Source organism: Trichosurus vulpecula, chromosome 3 (assembly GCF_011100635.1).
Source record: "Trichosurus vulpecula isolate mTriVul1 chromosome 3, mTriVul1.pri, whole genome shotgun sequence".
NCBI classification, from domain to species: Eukaryota; Metazoa; Chordata; class Mammalia; order Diprotodontia; family Phalangeridae; genus Trichosurus; species Trichosurus vulpecula.
Genome location: NC_050575.1, coordinates 415,613,843 through 415,633,672, shown reverse-complemented (window position 1 = coordinate 415,633,672; position 19,830 = coordinate 415,613,843). Strand labels below are relative to the sequence as shown.

Genomic DNA, 19,830 nt, shown 5'->3' with positions numbered 1-19,830 from the left:
TTTGGGACTCAAAGTTTTAAAAGCAGTTGTTCAAAAAAAGTTTTTCCATGTAACTGGGAAATAAAATATACAGGCAATGGGGCATAGAAATCTATCTTGCCCTACAAGAAGGTAAGGGAAAAGGGGATTGGGGGGAGTGGGGTAACACAAGAGAGGGCTGACTGGGGAACAGGGCAATCAGAAAATTTGACATCTTGGATTGGGGGGGAAGCTAGAAATGGGGAGAAAATTTGTAATTCAAACTCTTGTGACAACCAATGCTGAAAACTAAAAATATTAAATAAAATAAAAAAACCCATTGCCTGCATATCTTATTTCCTAGTTGCATGCAAAAAAACTTTTTTTGAACATCTGTTTTTAAAACTTGGATTTCCAAATTCTTTTCCCTCTTCCCTCCCCATCCACCCTCCCTAACAAGTCAAGCAATTCAGCATAGGCCACATGTGTATCATTATGCAAAACCCTTCCACAAGGCCCAAGTTGTGAAAGACTATATTTTGCTCTCTCCTATCCTGTCTCCCTTTATTCAATTTTCTCCCTTGACCCTGTCCCTTTTCAAAAGTGTTTGCTTTTGATTAATTTCTTCCACATCTGCCCTCCCTTTTATAATCCCTTCTTTTTATCTCTTTCCTCCTTCTTTCCTATGGGGTAAGATACCCATTTGAGTGTGTATGTTATTCCCTCCTCAAGTCAAATGCTATAAGAGCAATATTCACTCATTCCCTGTCACCTGCTCCCTCTTCCCTCCCAAGGAACTGCATTTTCTTGCCACTTTCATGTGAAATAATTTACCCCATTCTATATTTCCCTTTCTCTTTCTCTCAATATATTCCTCTCTCATCCCTTTATTTGATTTTATTTTTTTAGATATCATCCCTTCATATTCAAATCACCCTGTGCATATATATATATATATGTAAACAAAATAGGAATGTAAACAAAATAGTTCAACTTTAGTAAGTCCCTTATTATATATCTTTCTTGTTTACCTTTTCATGCTTCTCTTGATTCTTGTGTTTGAAAGTCAAATTTTCTATTCAGCTCTTTCGACGCATTCTTCTCCTTATTGGCTTTTTGGAGCTCTTTTGCCATTTGAGTTTTCATTTTCATTTCTCTTCCCAATTTTTCCTCTACTTCTCTAACTTGCTTTTCCAAATCCATTTTGAGTTCCTCCATGGCCTGAGACCAGTTCAGGTTTTTCTTGGAAGCTTTTGATGTAAGCTATTTGACTTTGTTGACTTCTTCTGGCTATATGTTTTGGTCTTCTTTGCCACCAAAGAAAGATTCCAAAGTCTGAGACTGAATCTGAGTCTGTTTTTCCTGCCTGGCCATGTTCCCAGCCAACTTACTTGACCCTTGAGTTTTTTGTCGGGGTATGACTGCTTGTAGCGTAGAGAGCACTTTGTCCCAAGCTTGAGCAGTTATGGTGCTGTTTTCAGAGCTATTTCTACACTCTAAGCTCTACCACTCCTGAGCTCCTTTTCCCCCAAGAACCACCAACATGGAATGTGACTCCGATCTGATCAGGCTCTGTACTCCTGCTCTGATCTGCCACTTAATTCCTCCAACCACGTGGGCCTGGGACTGGAAGCAACTGCAGCTGTAGCTCTGGAAGCAGCCTCAGAGCTGCACCACCTCTGCTGCTCCTGGGGCATTGGCTGACCATGAAACTCTTTCATTCTGCCCCAGCAATTTCTTCCCACTAATCTGCTTTGTTGTCTTTGGCGTTTGTGGGTTGAGAAGTCTGGTAACTGCTACAATTCATAGATTCAGGGCACTAGGACCTGTTCCACCCGGCTCCCCATCTGGTTGGTCTGGGCATAGCCCATGCTGGGCTGTACTCTGCTCCCAGCTCCATGCGATAGACCTTGCCCTACGACCATCCAGGCTGTCCTGGGCTGGAATGCTGCTTCCCTCTGCTATTTCGTGGGTTCTGCAGTCCTAGAATTTGTTCAGAGCCATTTTTATAGGTGTTTGGAGGGACCTGGGGGACAGCTTTAGGCAAGTCCCTGCTTTCCAGCAGCAATCTTGGCTCTGTCCGCTGCCCTTACTACTATATATATTTTGGTGTCTATGGACTATTTCTTTCTGTTCTTTGTTTTATTGTTTTTATATCCTTAAGGCAACACTTGGCAATGAGATCTCTAGGACAAAGAATATTAGCATCCAAGTAATGTTCTTAGACTCTTCCAAATTGATTTCCAGAATTATGATACTGATTCACAGTCTCACCAAGTGTGCATTCATGCATCTGTCTTTCCTAAATCCCTCCCCCAAGGACTATTCCCATTGTTATCATAGTAGCTTGGTATGAGACAGAACCCTGGGGTTTCTTTTATTTTCATTTCTCTTTTTATTAGTATTTAGGAACAATTTTCCAAATGGGGATGAATAGTTTGCAATTCACCTTTGGAGACCTCATTCATATCCTTTGACCCCTTATTGATTCAAGAATCTATTTCTTTTAAAGAAACAAAAGCCAGATTCTGAAATTTAGAAGGAATCTCAAAAGTGAGCAAGCACAGTCCATATTCAAACAAGAATAACTCCTATGGAATGGCTGTACAATTTGTAGTATATGAATATAATGAAATACTATTGTTCTGTAAGAAGTAATGAGCAGGCAGACTTCAGAAAACCCTGGGAAGCCTTATATGAACGGATGCTGAGCTAAGTGAGCAGGACCAGGAGAACACTGTACACAGTAATAGCAATACTGTGTGATGACTGACTTTGATAGACTTAGCCCTTCTTAGCAATGCAAGAAAAACTAAAACAACTCTAAAAGACTCATGATGGAAAATGCCATCCACATCAAGAGAAAGAAATACGGAGTCTGAATGCAGATTGCCGTAGACTATTTGCTCTCTCTCTCTTTTTGTGTTATGTTTTTCTTTCTCATGGCTCCTCTCATTTGTTCTAATTCTTCTATACAACATGACTAATGTGAAAATATACTTAATAAGAATGTATATGTAGAGCTTCTATCAAATTGCAGAGTGTCTTGGGTAGAGGGGAGAGGGAGGTGGAGAAAATTTAAAACTTATGGAAGTGAATGTTGAAAACTAAAAACAAATTAATTAATAAATAAAAAACACTATCTCTTGTAATTTCAAGTCATTATTAACAAATCAACAAGCATTTATTAAACATCTATTGTGTTCCAGGCACTGTGGTAAAGACTGGGGACACAAGGAAAAGTAAAAGAAGAAACCTGCCCCAGGAAAGCAATGGTCTAGTGGGAAACACCAAATGTGACAGCTGTGTGCAAGTAAGCTAGATGAGGGATAAATGAGAAATAATCAACAGAGGGAAGCCACTAGAATTAAAGGGGCTGGGTCATGAAAGACTTCTTATAGACGGTGGGATTTAAATCACCACAGCCAGCTACTAGGAGTCTGAAGTCAGTAAGAGGTCCCCAGATAAGGTGAAATTTGGTATTTGAACACTCTGTGCCTGAGGCTGAATGACAGTCTTTTATCATTGCCAGCTAGGTGACTTAGGGTTTCTAAAACCCTCTCTGGTTTGACATGCAAGAACAAAAGCTATGTGAAGGAGACAAGGCCATTGTGCTTTACCCAGAGGGCACATCTCTGCCTTTATTATGTATCAGTGGCCAGCAACAAGCCTCTCAGCTGCCCTACATCTTAATATATTATTTATTATAGTCTATTATATACTTCCTTTTGTTCTATCTATCTGTCTATCTATCTTTATCTAATTCTCTATCTCTCTAGCTATCTACTTGTCTTCCTTCAATTTCTTGCTTCCTTCTATTTCTTTCTTTCTTCCTTTCTCTCTCTCTCTCTCTCTCTCTCCCTCCCTCCCTCTCTTTCTTTCTTTCCTTCTTCCTTCCTTCCTTCCTTCCTTCCTTCCTTCCTTCCTTCCTTCCTTCTTTCTTTCTTTCTTTCTTTCTTTTTCTTTCTTTCTTTCTTTTTCTTTCTTTCTTTCTTTCTTTCTTTCTTTCTTTCTTTCTTTCTTTCTTTCTTTCTTTCTTCCTTCCTTCCTTCATTTCCTTCCTTCTTTTCTCTTTCTTTCTTTCTTTCTTTCTTTCTTTCTTTCTTTCTTTCTTTCTTTCTTTCTTTCTTTTTTTCCTTCCTTCCTTCCTTTCTCCCTAAAGATCATACAACATAATTATAAACACGTGTCAAATAAATTTAAGGAAAAACCAGGCTACAGTTTGTTTTTGAAATCAAGTGTGGTGGCTGGAGCACAGCTTTTATTTATTTTTTTCCTGGTTGGTTTAACAAAAGGGCCAGACTCTATTTGATGCTGAAAAAGGAAAGCTGAGCTTGACAGCAGCAATAGTAGTGCTATCAGCCTGTTAATGTGTGAGAATGAGAAAGTGGCAGCTGCTGGGAATCAAGGGGAAGGATCTTCTCTCTTAAAGTAAAAATCAGCCAGTTTAGTTGTTATTTTTTCAAACAATAGCCTCTGCCTTTATGTGCTTCTTGTTTCTAGTCTAAACCTTCTTAAAGGAGCTTCATAAAGGACACTAGTCTTTCCCTAAACCTCATTCTCAGGCCTCATCCTTTCCAAGCACTTTCTGGAGACTGGGCTGATTTTCAAAATCTAGATCTCAGGTCATGAGATTTCAGATACATCTCCCATTTTAAAGGTTCAAGAAAGAAGCAAATCTCTTGGAGGTCATGGAAAGAGAATGTCTGATGACTAATGTGGGAACTTGTTTTATTGATATGTTTATGACAATTTGTGTTTTTTTTCTCAATGGGGGCAGTTTAGAATTTGGATCAGAGAATAAAATCAAATTGAATTAATAAAAAGAAAGTGAATGGCCTAGAAGGGAGCTTCAGAATCAGGCTGCCCAAGTTCATCATTTGGCAGAGAAAGCCACTGGGCCCCAGGAAGATGGAGTAGCATACAATAATAGTAGCTGATATATCTATGGAGCTTGCCTGCCAGTCACTGCTGCTCTGTAAAGTACCTCCTGCAGGGATTTGTACCCTTATTTTATAAAGGAGGAAACAGGCTTGGAGAGGTTGTAACACCCACATTCATCCATCTGTCAAATGTCAGAAGCTAAATTTGAACCCTCATCTTTCTTGACTCAATTCTTAGAATTCTTTCCATTATAAGATGCGAGGCTAGTTAGTAAGTGGCTGAGCTGAGCCTTGCCAGCACCTGTAACCTCAGCCTCCATCACAATGGGATACCACACTATATCATCTTCCACCATTTTTTCTAGGCCAGTTTTTGAAATCACTGTTAAATATCACAGACTCGTAGAAACCTGGAGCTGGATAGCACTTCCACCCCTATCCAGACATATATCTTCCTGGAGCTGGATGGGACCTCAGACCCTCTCTGGACATGTATCTTCTTTACTATGCAAGAGGTCACCCAAAAGACATCCCAATTGTGGGAGTCTCCTGTCTCTTGAGGCCATCCATTCTACTCTTGCATAGCTCAAATGGTTAGGGAATTCTTCTTTATAACAAGTCACATATCTAAATGTAACACCTTGAAATTTTCATCAATAAAATAGATCCTATTTAATGATGGAGTCTGGACCATCTGTAGAAGAAAAGGCTAAAGAATTTTCTGCCAGAAATGAGGATTCTCTACTCTAAGAGTCAGTTCTTCGCCTTCTGTGTTCTATGTTTCCAAGGTACCTGCTAGTTCTAACATTCTAGTTGAAAAGAGAAAGATAGAGCTGGAGGAGACAGGAGAAATCACCTAACATGGAGTTCTGATTTTTTAGCTAGGGAAACTGAGACCCAGAGAAGTGATTTACCTAAGAGAAGAACTAGGAGTCAGCACCAGTGCTTAGTCAACAAACCTGAAGGCACCTCCACCAAGCACATTGGAGCATACATAGAAAATACCCTCCCCTCTAGGGATCTCCAAGTCCAGCTGGGAAATAAACCATGGTGACAAATTTAGTACAGGACCAGACAGAATGACAGAAGAGAATCAAGAGAAGGATTGTTTCAACAATCCAGCTAGCAGCTCCTGTGGGGGTCCAAGATCCACCCACAGCCAGCACCCAGAAAGCTGCCAACAGCACAGATTCTTTTGATCTGCTTAACTAAGGAAAGCAAGGTGAAGGGATTGACAAGCTTACCTTAATTCAGCATACAAATATCATTCACTTAGTTCAGAGGAAAAAGCCAGCGCCCTGAACTTCAGAATAAAATACAAACAAATTACAGACATCAACAGACAGACCCTGTCTGATTCAAATCCCAATACATAGTTACCAGAGTTCAACAAAGTCTCAGCATCCAGGTTTACAACAAGCTGGAGGGCTCCTTAGCTACAGCTCCTCAGAGTCTCCTCATCAACACCATCTCAAAAGCCCTGCACAAATGGCTCTGTCCTCCCTTTTTACAGGGCTTCAGACATCATTAAAAGTCATCTGAATGACCAGAGCTTAGGCTCTGGTGATTGGTTCTTGAGTTGGCCCCTCCTCTTAGGACCCTGGGAGGTTCACATCCACATTGATTAGGTTAACACCTAATAGGGCATGGCTCTGGAGTTAGTACCTCCCCTTAGCCAGCCCCACCTTGGGCCCCACCCCAGTCACCAATCCACACCCACATAGGTTCCACACCTAATAGGGGTTTGGGCCTGGGGCTTAGTACCTAGTAAGGCTCAATGAAATACACTAAATTACTCAAAAGGGAACAAAAGCCAAACTATCCAAGAGCACTTGTTGAGCTAAGTGCTAAGGAGCCCATTTTGCTTACCAACACAAGGATTCAAAGCTATCATCTTTCAGAGTTGTGAACAATGACTCCTGGGCAGGGGAAGGCTTTGTGGACAGAGGGACACTCAAACAGAATATAGTAATGACAGGAGCCAACATTCATGGGGGATTTTAATGCTTGTGATGAATATTATTTTCTTACTTCTCCCCCAAGAGCCCTCCTCTGTGGCAGCTGCTTTTGGTGTCATTACTCCTAATTTACAGAAGAAGAAACTGAAGGTCATGGAGGTTTATATGACTCATCCATGGAAATAGCATAGCCTTCATTCCTCTCCAGCTCAAGCTCATGAATTCTCCAGGATTTCTCTAGGATGCTCCCTCCTGTGGCACCTTCATCTTTTCCCCTTCATCCCCCTCTTCAGCTCCCCTTTATCTGGGGTCTTCCGCCATTAGAATGTAAGTCCCTTGGTGACAGGGACTGTCAATCAGTTTGTATTTTATTTCTAGCACTGAGCACATTGCTTAGCACAGAGCAAGCACTTAATAAATGTGTGTTGACTTGCCTTGACATGAAGATAGTTAGTTTGTCAGTCAATAAGCATTTATTAAGTTCTTTTTGTGAGTCAGACATACCAAGAAAGACAAAATAATGGTCTTGCCCTCAAAGAGCTCCCTTTCTAATGGTGGAAGGAGAGAACAGGTACCCACTGTGTGCCAGGCACCGTGCCAAGCAGTTTTTAAAGTGAATGTTATCTCAATACACCTACAAGGTAACTTTTATCATTATCCTTATTTCATAGTTGAGGAAATTGAGGCAAAGAGAGGTTAAGAGGTAAGAGGGGAGATAACACATAAATAACTTGGTACATTTAAGTTACAAGTAAATTGGGACCAGGAATTAACAGTATAGTTGCTACAGTAAGCTAGTTATAAGTATTTCCAATGAGAACAACTAGGTGCATATAAGATGTATATAGATCAAATAGAAAGCAATCTCAGAGAGCAGCTAGGTGGCACCACAGTGGATAGAGCACTGGTCTTGGCATCAAAAAGACCTGAGTTCAAATATGGCCTCAGACACTTACTAGCTGTGTGACCCTGAACAAGTCATTTAACCCTGTTTGCCTCAGTTTCTTCATCTGAAAAATAAGCTGAAGAAAGAAATTGCCAACTACTCCAGTATCTTTGCCAAGAAAACCCCAAATGGGGTCATGAAGACTCAGACACGACTGGAACTATTGAAGAACAATTGCAGAGGGAGAGGCACTAGCAGCTGGGGAGAAGCAGATGGTAGATTTGAAATGAGCTCCCTCTTTCTCCCAAAAGATGACATCTGGAGGCTGGAAATGAATGAAGTTCTTCTAAAAGTGGAAGTTGAGGCAGGTCATGATTCAGCTGCACACAGATGTCCCCTCTGTCTCTTCATGATTTCCCTCAATCTCTATTTTCTATAACATTTCCATCATCATCTTGAACCCCAAAGATAGTAAGGATAGAAAACATAATGGGCCAACAAGGTAGGAGAAAGTGTCAACTTTAGGGAAGTAAGAAAATAAAAACAGGAACACACAGAAGAGAACATTCGAAAAAGAGAACTATGTGACTGAATGCTATTTTTTTTCTTTCTCACAGGCTCCAAAGTTGCCAGATCTCCTAATGGGTCCCATCGAGAGTTCCAGGATGGAGCTCTGAGCATCCTACATGTACAAGGTTAGTGGCCCGAGCACACACCATTTGGAGATGGCAGCCTGGGAGGGATGAAGAGGGACTAGCACTTCCAGACCTCAAACTATATTATAAAGCAGCAATCATTGCCACCATCTGATATTGCTTAAAAATAGAAAACATGATCAGTGGAATACACTGGAGAGGAATGACTCAGAAATAACTGAACACAATAACCAATAATTTAAAAAACTCTCAAAAAGATAAATTACCAAGGAAAACAGTTCCAATTTGACAACTGCTGGAAAAACTGGTAACTGGCATTGTAGAAAATATACTTCAACAGTATCTAACATAAAATTCCAGTCAATTCTAAATGTATATAGGAACTGTATCTCCACTGTTTAGCATGGTGCCTGGCACATAGTAGGTGCTTAATAAATGTTGATTGTTAATTGATTTAAAATTCTGGAACGCATCACGACAAATAAGGAGAAAATGGAGCATATACTTTTTCCAGATGGCTGTCCTCCATGTCTGGAATGTTCTCCTTCACCTTTGCCTACTAATTTCTCTGGCTTTCTTTAAAATTCAGCTGAAATCCTACCTTCTGCAGGAGGCCATTCTCAGTTTGCCCCCTCAGCTTCAAGTTCCTTCCTTCCAACTGAGATTATCTGCAATCTACTGTATCTATCACAAATGTACTTGTTTATTTATATGTACCTCCTCCCTTGGAACATGAGCTCCATGTTTTTGATGTTGTGGCCCCAGCCCTAAGCAAAGACTGCCTGATAGATATCAGGTGCTTAATAAATGCTATCTGACTGACTGTCTTTGGGTGGAGGGTGAATTATCAACTAAATGATAGAAGCAATCAGCAAAGGTAAGTGAAGTTAAAAATCACTTGTTAAGTGCTTGCCCTGTGTCAGGCACTGTGCTAAAGGCTGGAGATACAAAGAAAGGTAAAAATGTTCAGCTCTTTCCACCTAACGGGAGAAACAATTTCATTGGCACAGTTTTGTACAGGCTGTAGACATGAGGAATTAAAATTTATCACAGGGAATGCAGTCACTTTAAGGGCTTTCAGAAAAGATTTCTTTCTGAAGGTGGGGTTTTAGTTGGGACTTGAAAGAATCCAGCAGAGCCAGGAGGGAGAGATGAGGTGGGAAAGCATTTCAGGCATGGGGAAAATGCCCAGATTTAGGAGATGGAGTGTCCACAAGAAAGCTAGTGTTACTGAATCACAGTATGTGGGAGTAAGGTAAAAGCAGGTGACAGGTATAAAGGCCTCAGCTTAGGGAGGAAGAAAGAAGGGAGGAAGAAAGAAGGAAGGAAGGGAGGAAGGGAGGGAGGGAGGGAGGAAACAAGAATTTATTAAGCATCTAATATGTGCCAGGCACTGTGCTAACCTCTATACAGATAACTCACTTGATCTTCACAAAAACCTTGGGAGGCAGCTGCTGTCATTATCTGTGCTTTACAGTTGATTAAACAAAGTTAGACAGGTTAAGTGACTTGGCCAAAGTCAAACAATTAGTAAGTGTCTAGGTCTAAATTTGAACCTAGGTCTTTCTGATTCCAGGCCCATCACTCTATCCACTATACCTCTGAGCTGCCTAGGGATTTAAAAGCCTAGGGATTTCATAGGATCCTGGAAGGAATAGAAAACCACTGGAATTTAATTGGATTGGGGTGTTATATGGTGAGACTGGTATTTTGGGAAGATCAGTCTGACAGCTGAGTGGAGGTCATTGCAGTGATCAAGGAATGGGCTGATGGGTGCCTGGACCTGTGTGAAGGCAATGTTAGAAAACAAAAGGGGCTGCATGCAAGAGATGTGGATCAACGGGCCTTTGTAACAGGTAGAACATGGGAGCAGCAGGGGAAGGGAGAGAGAGTGAAGACTTGAGGATGACCCTTAATTCCTGAGCCTGGCTGTCTTGGAGGATGATGGCCCCCTTAACAGTTGTAGAGAAGTTTGGAGTGGGGGAGGGTTTACAGAGGCTGATAATGAGTTCATTTCCTAATATGTGGAGTTTAAGTTCTCTATGGGATACCCAATTTGAGAATTCCAATAGGCAGTTGGGGATGCAAGAATGGGAGATTGGAAGAGAGGGTAGGTCTAGATAAACAGATCTGAGAATCATCCAATCAAATTAAACTCCCATGACACTCATAAGAGGCCATAGCCATTCTTCTCTGGGAGAGAGAGGAAGTGCCAATCTTAAAATAAGCACATTCATATATTGGCCAGGATCAGCCCCAAAGAAAAGGTCTAAGCAGACCCCAGTGGCCACCCCATTTACAGAAGTGGGGGGACAATGGATACAGGGTGCTGTGTATAACATCAGACTTTTGGGACATGGTTGGTTTTACAAAACATTATTTCTTTCTTTCTTCATCCTTTGCTCTAAGGGATGGTTGTGTGGCAATGGATGAGGAAAGGACATGGGAAATTTGGGCAATATACGTATATGATATATCAACAAGCAGCCTTTTAAGGAAAAGAAATATCAGTTTCTACTCCTCATAAACTGAGTCAAGGCTGCTCAAACCAGTGACTTAGAAAACCGATTCCAGGAGAAAGATGGCGCTGATCACCGGAGGCACTCTAGTTGGAACCCAATTTGGCTTATGGAGCTTTGCTTGGCCTTCAGAAATGGCTTCAACTTCTTTGCCACCTTTGAGGAGGCAGTAGGGTGGGAGGTAGCAGGCGAGAAGCCTGCTAGGATCTGTCCTTATGCCAGACTTCCCCACACTAGATTATCACTTAGAGGAGTCAATGTGATATGGAGAAGGACACAGAGCTTACAAGCATGTAAGCGTGAGTTCAAATCCCAGCTCTTCCATTTATTAGCTGTGTGACTTTAAGCATTTGCACTCCTGAATCTCAGCCACAATCAGTGATAATAGCCCCGGCCCTGCCTATCTCTGAGGGAGTGGGGAGGGTCAAAGGAGAAATAGACATTACCCTAGATCACAGCCCTGAAGTGCCTTGCTAGCTGAAGGAAGAGAAAAAGGTGAGCTACTGGGCACTGTGGCCCAGCTCACATCTCTGGGGCATTGAGATTCACACTCACAATTCAACTACAGGAAAAAAAGGTATGATCATGTCCAAAAGTTTCCTTTTCCTTATTCTCCTGTGTCCAGTTTGCTGTGAAAGGTGGCTGCTCCATTGCTGGTGATTTGCAGAATCACAGATCATCCATCAGGGGTTGGGTCACCTCTGCAAGGTGGGAGAGCATTTCTAGAAATGGAGCCTTCTAGCACCAGGCCTCTGACATGGCTTCCCTGGGTATTCCCATCTTCTTCTCTCTTCCCCAGCCCACAGTCAAACACAGGCCTTTGTTTCATGAACCAGGGTTATAGCAATGGCTTCCAAATGACCCTCCTTGTCTCAGCTTTCTGCCTCTATCTGATCTCCTTCACCTGGCTTCCCAGCACAGCTTGGGGAATGACCCTCCTTTCATCAAAAGTTCTCAGGGGATCCTTATTGTTTCCTAAGGAAAGTCCAAACTCCTTTCCCTGGCATTCAAGACCACTGTCTCCAGTCTGCTAACTTCCCCCACATATGCACACAAACCTGTCCAATCTTAGGTCACATTACCCATCCACACACTCTCTGCTCCAGCCAAACTGGACAACTGCCTCCCTCTCCAGCATAGTCTTTACATGTTTGTTTACATTGTCCTTTGCCACGGGGTTGGATTCCCTGCTCCCTATTTTTGGTTGGATTTCTTAGTTCAGTCAGTTTTCATTTGTCTCCAACTCTTTTGACCCCATTTAGGATTTCCGGGGCAACAATACTAGAGTGGTTTGCCTTTTTCTTTTTTTGTTTCCTGCTTCTCAACTAAAAGGGGATTTTATTAATATCACAGCCCCATTAAACCCAGGAACAAGGCCTTGTTACAACAGACTACTTAAGAGTATTTCATCAGCCAGGGGAGCCAAACCAAAACTGGGTCCCGAAGCTGGTCTTTATTTGACCTTCTTCTTGGGGCGCAGATTGTTGGTGTGGCCGCTCTTCTTCTTATGGCAGTTTACAATGCGGGGGTGTAGGCGAACATAACACTTGTGGCAGATCATCTTGTCACAGTTGTACTTCTGGGCCAGCTGGCGAAGGGAAGGCTCAGTGATGCCCCCTTGAACATGCAGCACCAAGTGCAGAGTGGACTCTTTCTGGATGTTGTAGTCAGAGTCGGCCATCTTCTAGCTGTTTTCCAGAAAAAATCAGACTTTGATCTGCTGGGATACCTTCCTTGTCCTGGATTTTGGCTTTGACATTCTTGATAGTATCACTGGGTTCTACCTCAAGCGTGATGGTCTTGCCGTCAGGGTCTTCACGAAGATCTGCATCTCTGCAATGCTGTGCCCGCCGCTTGGCCACCTCACTGAAGAGAAAAAGGCCACTGGAAGCGGAAACCGCTCCTCTGGTTTGCCTTTTTCTTCTCCAGCTCATTTTACAGATGAGGAACTGAGGCAAACAGGAGTAAGTGACTTGCCCAGGGTCACACAGCTAGAAAGCTTCTGTGGCCAGATTTAAACTTGAGAAGATGGTCTTCCTGATTTCAGGCCTAGTGCTCTATCTACTGTGCCACTTCACTGCCAATATGTATGGGTGAGGAAAAAATGTCTCGAATCCCAGCTTAAGGAGTCTAGGAATTTACCTTATAGATAATGGGGACCTTTGAGCTAGGGGATGCCATGAATGTGCATGAGGAAGGTCTCTAGGATGGCAGATGTAGAATGTCTTAGAGTTGGGAGTGCCTGGAGTCACAGAGACCAGTAAGGAGGCTCAATTACAGTCATCATAGGATTCTAGAATCACAGAGCCTACAGGGATCTCAGAAACACCTAGTCTAACCTATACCTGAACTGAAATCCATACTACAATCAACTAAAAATCATTTATGAAGTACTTACTATTAGCTAGGCACTGACAAATGGTCATTCATCTTCTTCAAGACTTCTAGTGATGGGGAACTCAGTACCTCCCAAGATAGCCCATTTCATATGGGGATAGTTCCAATGGTTAGGAACAGTTTGTAAGAGGTAAGAGGGGCTTAGTTAGTGTTAAGATATAGTCTAATGTCCAGGGTTGTATATGAGAGAAAAATTATTGTATGTCAAACACCACTGAGGAAAGGACCAAAAGGAGATCATCAATGCCAAGGACTCTGGCTGTAGTGTCCAGGTCAGAAGGAACTTGTAAGACAAAGCTAAGAAGCCTGCAGATCCCTCCAGGGAATCTGTTTGGAGGAAATTTCTGCTGTCCATTTCTCACTCTTTGATGCACTGGCCTCACCCAGAAGTCTCTATGCCCTCTGATCATACTATTTCCCAACTGTCTCGAATAAAAAATAAATGAGACATTTTCCTGGGTTTCTTAGATATTAAATTGAACTTATCACTTTGCCAGCATTTCCTGAAATGTCAGCCCTGGCCTGTACTAAGTGGTTGTTTGTCCTTCATTTTTGAAGAGGACCAATGACATCATAGGTGATGTCTTGTCTCCTGTGTGAATTAGATTTAAGTGAGGAAGACTTGGGAAAAATCATTAGCCTTACTCTCCTTACTCTCTCTTCCCGAGTCCTTGGAGTTCAGGGACATGACAAAAGTCAGGACAACTGATGATGGCCTAGGAGGCAATGGATGACCTTGGCATTTTTGATGTTGGACCAAGCTCTAAACATGCCATAGGACCTGCTTCAGCCACCTTCATGGCCACAGAAATAAGTTGTTTTCATCTGCCCATTCCACTGGGGAAAGTCTCAAGCTTGGGATAGATATCACCTTAACTTACTGATAGTTTTGAGACCTGTCAGTTACCCTCAACCTAGTTTAGCTTGTCTGCCAAGATAGTTTTACTGAGGTGTGGCCAGTATATGTGCTACAGCTTCTATGAGTCACAGGTGAGAGTTGGGTAAAAGGTGGAAACCAAAGGTGGTTGAGTGGCCCTGAAAAGAACTTGGTGAGCCCTCACACCAGTAGTGCTGTTCCTCCTGGAACACCCATACACCCATATACTAAGTAGTATAAGGGAGACAAAGGGCCAGGCCCATGACCTTATAATTAGGTTGTGCACCTGTGTGCACACACACATATACATACACACATACATACATATACATATACATATATATATATATATATATATGTATATATATATATATATAGCTCATAGTCAGGGAGGGAAGACAGGGATGCACTCAAAGGTGGTACAATTAGAGGCAGAGAGGGCAGAACCCAGTTCTGAGAACCAAGAGCCCTGGGTACTAGAGTCCTCATTCCACTAAACCCACAATACAATGTGGAGCAAGTAACTTCTTTTATATGGGTCTCAGTTCCCCATTATGTAAAATGAAAGGCTCAGCTAGATGAACTCCAAGTTTCTTCTTGACTATAATATTCTATATTCTAACATCCCTGCCAGCTCTCACATTCTGTATTCTAGCTCATTTGTTGTCATTCTGTGTACTTGCAAAGGACCAAAATGACAGCCTGTCATCTGCCCAGTTAAGATATTTTAGATATCTCTACTCACTCCCAGTTCTGATATTCTCTGTTCATGCTTAAAAGGTCCTCCCAGCCTTGATATTATATATTCTTCATTCCAAAATGTATCTTCCCTTTGACTATCTTTGAATCTTCAGGACAAGACTAAACGGTATATAGTATTAATTTCCATGCAAACAAATCTTGATAGAGAGGAAAGTGAAGGGAACAAGAATTTATTGAGCCCCTACTATGTGCCAGGCACTGCGCTAAGTGTTCTACAAAAAGGATCCCATTTGCTTAGCAGCTAGTCATTGTCATAATAGGTTTCATTCCACATTCCTTGTAACCTCCTTGTCATGTCTCCCATGGTCAGTGAAGGATTGTCTGCCTCAGGATCCCTGGGCTTTTTCACTCAGCAGTGGTGATTTGTAATATAATGAGATGAAGCAATGGTGCCTATGGGGAGGCAGGCACAATTTGTTGGCTACATCTGAGGCTGTTACTACACTCTCTCTAATGGAGATGAATGACAGACTAATCCTTCATACTCCTCTCGCTTTGCTGACATTACAGAAAATGTCTTTCATTATGGGGACTAAGGTTATTTGTTTGGGGCTCCTCTGCTCAGGGCCTTCAAGCAGCTCTTTCTCTGGCCTGGAGTGGATTGTTGCTTCTGCAATTGAATGGTCTCTTACTAAATGCCTCTTGTAGGGCATCACCCTGGGTACTGGGGAGATTCAGACTTTGGATGAGACCTGGACCCTGCCCTCTAGGAGTTTCTGGTCAAGTAAAGGCCCATGATGTAGAAAGTTGTCTTGCTCCACTGATGTGATGTGACTATTAGGGTGAGGGGCAAACCCAGCTATCTGCTGGGACTCTTGGGCCCAGCTCAAGATCAGTTTATAAAAGGTGAAGGCATGGAGGTGGAATTGACTTCCAAAGGCACAAGGACATGAGACCCTTGTCTCTATATGTCCTTTCTTAGTTTTAGCTTTGAAGCAATCTAAGTCACTCCAAAGAGCCACCAGCATCATCTATGTGACCAGGGGATTTGGGGGCAAGGGCCTAACAACTTGAAGACTAAGAAATGGCTTCTTGGAGGAAGTCAAGTCAACATTCCTTAAACACCTGCATGTGCCACGGGCTGTGCATAGCACTTGGATGCAAAGAAAGGAAAACAGTAACCACAACCAACACCACTATAACAACAACCACCACCACTACTATTACCACAACAACCACCACCAGCACCACAATGACAACCACCACCATCACCAGCACCACCACAACAACAAAAACTATCACCACCACAACAACAACTACCACCACCACAACAGCACAGCCTCTGCCATCCAGGAGCTCATTCACAGCCTAAAGAGGAAGACAAGATGCAAACAACTATGTAAAAATGAGATATATAGAGGATAATCGAGAGATAATTAACAGAAGGAGGCAATAGCTTTAAGAAGGACTGGGAAAGGTTTCTTGTAGATGTTGAGACTTTATATGAGACTTCAGGGAAACTAGAAGCCAGAGATTTGGAGAAAGAGAATTCCAGGCCTGGGGGAAGGCAGTAAAAATACACCAAGATGGAGAAGAAGTATCATTTGTGAGGGGCAGCAAGGGGGCTAGTGTCACTGTTTCATGGAGTAGTTGATGGATAAGAGGGGGAATTAGGTGTAAGAAAATTGGAAATGGAAGAGGGGCCAGATTAGGAAGGCCTTTAAAAGCCAAAGAAAGTATTTTATATTTGATCTGGGAGACAATAGAAGCCACTGAATTTTATTTAATAGGAGAGTGACATGGTCAGACTTGCCCTTGAGGAAAATCACATAGCTGAGGGACAAATGAACTGGAACAGGGAGAGACTTGTGGCCCTCTAGCTGAACATTGATGGAAACCATGGATTCAAACTATAACAGACATCCTTGTACCTGATGCAGCCACCTGCTGCTCAATACCTGAGATACCCCATTTCTTGTCTCATGTCATATAGATTCAAGGCTTTACAAAGGCCCCATCATGATAATATACAAACAAATGAACTAACAAATGAGCCAACAAAAACTAGATAATACCTAAGTGGAACATCTTAAGGGCTCCAGCAAAAGGACTTCCAGTAGCTGTGAGCTACAATAGAATATTTTTTAAAATTAAGCATTTACTATATGCCAGGCATTGTTCTAAGCACTGGGAATGCAAATAAAGAAAAGGAAAGGAAGGCCCTCTCCTCAAAGGCCTTATAATCTAGTGGAGGAAGAAAATACATGAAAAGGAAGTTGAAAAACAGGAGGTGGGGCAGGGAGAAAATGGTGAGGGATGATGATGGAGGAGTAAGAGCCAATCACAGCATATGAGGGGAAATGAAAAGGGGGAGAGGGACCATGCACTTGGGAGGTCAAGGTTTGGTGGGGAAGGAGACACAAATACATACGTGATACATGAGAGCTTTAAGCCAGAGACATAGAACCCAACCCACTTTATTCTCAGTATTGGAAAGGTCCTAAAAAACCAGCTCATCCCAATCTAAAAATTGTGACAGGAGGCAGTGTGAAATAGTGGGAAGAATTCTCAATTTTTCCACTGAACCAGGAGGAACCTGAGTTTAAATCTCATCTATATGACCTTGGGAGTCATTAACCTCTCTGGGCCTCTGTTTCCTCTGCTATAAAATAAGGGATAGGTATGTGGCTTCTACTGTGGTTTCTAATGTATGTTGTAGCCCTAATTCTATGCTCCTGTGATACCTACAACACACCTAACAAGAGGTCATCTAATTTTTATTTGAAGATTTACCCCTGAAGCAACTCATTCCACCATGGGACAGCTGTAATTCTTTAGATGTTTTTCCTGGAATCAATCTTATGGAACAACCTCTCTCCAGCTCCCCTGATCACTTCTGGTTCTGATCTCTTTCATCAAGCAGAACAAATCTAATTCTTCTCCCAGTGCCCTTCAAATACTTGAGGACAACCATCTTGTTGTGCCCCTCCCCCAAGTTTTCTCTTCCCCAGAGTATACATTGCTGGTTCCTTCCCCCTAGTCCTTCTTTGTTTCTCCTTTGCTCAATATAGCTTCAAAGAAAACCTCATTTTGTTCTCAATAGCTGCTGTCACCAATGTTTAACTCTCCTGACTTAGATCAGACCAAACTCCTTGTTTTATGATTGCAATACACAAGACCATTAAGGCGGAAGGACTTGTCCAAGGTCATAAATTGAGTTGCGATTTACCCAGGATTAGATAAAAGGTCACTTGGCCCAGAATCCAACCTACTCTCCATCATTCCACACTGTCGCCCAGTCTTTTGATGGTAATACTGGCTAACACCTTTGGAAATGAAAAGTCCCCAGTTTCAAAATGGAAGATGCTGTCTAGGTTTTCTGACAGGTGAAATAAATCACAGCTTAGTCTATTGTCTTAATTCACATTAATGGTCCACGCTTCCTCATTTTTCAATGCTGAGGTTGCCCCCTCAGCAAGAATTCAGTTTCAGAGAATTGATTCCTGAGGAATACAAGACATCCTTCAGGGCCTGGAATCACATGTATTGTTGCTAGGATAAGTGAAGGCCAATAGAACCTCCATTTTGTTCTAAGGTGGCAGCCTTCAGAAGTTGTGTCTGGGTTTGACTAATGAGAGTCATTAATTAATCAATCAATTAGTCAGTCATCAAACATGTTTTAGTTACATGTGCTTTCTGGGCCATGTACAACACAGGGTGGGGAGGATGGCAGAAGAAGTGAAGCATCAAACTGAAGGGCAGTGGAAATGATAGTTGTCTACACAAAGCTTAGCAAAGAATCCAACCAGGTCCTGCCATAGAGGAGACTGGGCCCAACCTACCTTTCCAACTTTATTTCATAACATGGCCCCTGTTTCCTATATATTTCCTTATTATTTCTCATAATAGTACAGGAAATTTGACCTTCTAGCTGTTATTCACACATGGCACCCAATGTCCTGTCTCTGGCTTTGCACCAGCTGTTTATCACAGGTATAATGCACCCCCTTATTACCTCCCCCTCTTGGAAACCTTGATTTCCTTCAGGACTGAGGTCAGCCACCCCCCTCCTGATTTTCCCAACTTTGAGCTCCCTCTCCCATTTTCTTGCATCTTTTTGTGTCTATTTGGTATGTATAGGTCTAGAATTTAATCTCCTTGGGGTTGGGAATTTTAATGTTCTCTTTGTATGGCTAGCGTAGTTCCTGGAATGAAATACTTAGTGAGTGAATGAATAGAAACCACCAAATGTGGGTTCCAACCTCCCAGCTTCATCTTCTTAAAAATCATTTCTCTTCAAGAATCCAATAGAAACTGTCTGACATTTGAAGTTCTTCATTGTCTGACCAAACACTATCTTTCTAGATTGGTTTAACATCAGTTACATTATGTTCTAACCAAACTAACCCACAGAGTCTCCTAGGTGGCCCAGTGGAGAAAATGCTGGACTCTGAGTTGGGAAGACCTGAAGTCAAATCTTGCCTTGGCCACCTACTAACTGTATGACTCTAGGTCACTACATTTCTGCCTGCCTCGGTTTTTTCTTGTAAAATGGGAAAAGAGCACTTACTTCCCAGGACTACTGTGAGGATCAAATGAGATGGTATTTATAAAGAGCTCTGCAAACCTCAAGGTTATATTTCAATATTCAATAGCTATTATCACATGTTTCTGTTGTTGTGTTTAGTTGTTTCAGTCATGGTGCCCTTCATGACCCCTAGTTGAAGTTTTCTTGACACTGGAGTGGTTTTCCATTTCCTTCTCCAGCTTATTTTACAGATGAGGAAATTAAAGCAAACAGGGTTAAGTGACTTGCCCAGGGTCACACAGGTAGTAAGTATCTGAGGCCAGATTTGAACTCAGCAAGATGAGTCTTCCTGACTCCACGGCAGACACTCTATCCACTGAGCCACCTAGTTGCCTAATTATTTGCATGCTTTACCTTACATATGGTATTTGATTTCTCAAGTCAGTGTTTTTTGTTTCCAATCTCA

At 42.1% G+C, this 19,830-nt stretch overlaps 1 pseudogene; it reads right to left on the bottom strand.

Moving 5' to 3' along the window:
- Positions 1–12,311: 12,311 nt before the first annotated feature.
- On the bottom strand, positions 12,312–12,691 carry LOC118844287 (annotated as a pseudogene).
- Between the last annotated feature and the right edge of the window lie 7,139 nt (positions 12,692–19,830).